Here is a 542-nt window from a genome sequence, read left to right as displayed (position 1 = left end):
CCTGTTCCTCAGTAACTTTAGTAATAGGCTAAGTTTTCGACACGGTTGGGTTGACCGATCATTCTATGTGATCTAACTTGATTTCTGAACTTTCTAATACCTTGCTGTCTGTACAAGTCTTCCAAAGTTTTTTGTTTTACTTTGCCCCCGGGGAGGTCCCTGTAATCTCTTTGTTTCTGGTCCCCAGGTCACTGGTCTGGGCATGGTAATTGATCCGGTCCCCAGAACGTTGGTCTGGTCCCAAGGGGATTAGAATGGCTCAAGTCACGGATTATTTCCTTAGTCACAGGTCATTAATCAGGTCCCGGGTTACTGATCTGGGCATTGATCCTAGGGCTCCAGTCGCGGTTATAAACTGCTGACGTGAACACTTTATCCAACTTTACGCATTTCGTATTTTTCAAACCGAGTAGATTTTTCCCTTTTCGGCTTTAGATGGACACTTCGATTTTTTTCAGCAATGACAGCGACTGTTTATGCTCATTTCTCGATCCGGGTTTTTATAGTGCAGTTCAAACACAGTTTCGCTTTATTTACTCCGT

This window comes from Penaeus monodon, chromosome 31 (assembly GCF_015228065.2).
Source record: "Penaeus monodon isolate SGIC_2016 chromosome 31, NSTDA_Pmon_1, whole genome shotgun sequence".
In the NCBI taxonomy this organism is placed as follows: domain Eukaryota; kingdom Metazoa; phylum Arthropoda; class Malacostraca; order Decapoda; family Penaeidae; genus Penaeus; species Penaeus monodon.
This window is presented reverse-complemented; position numbering follows the sequence as displayed.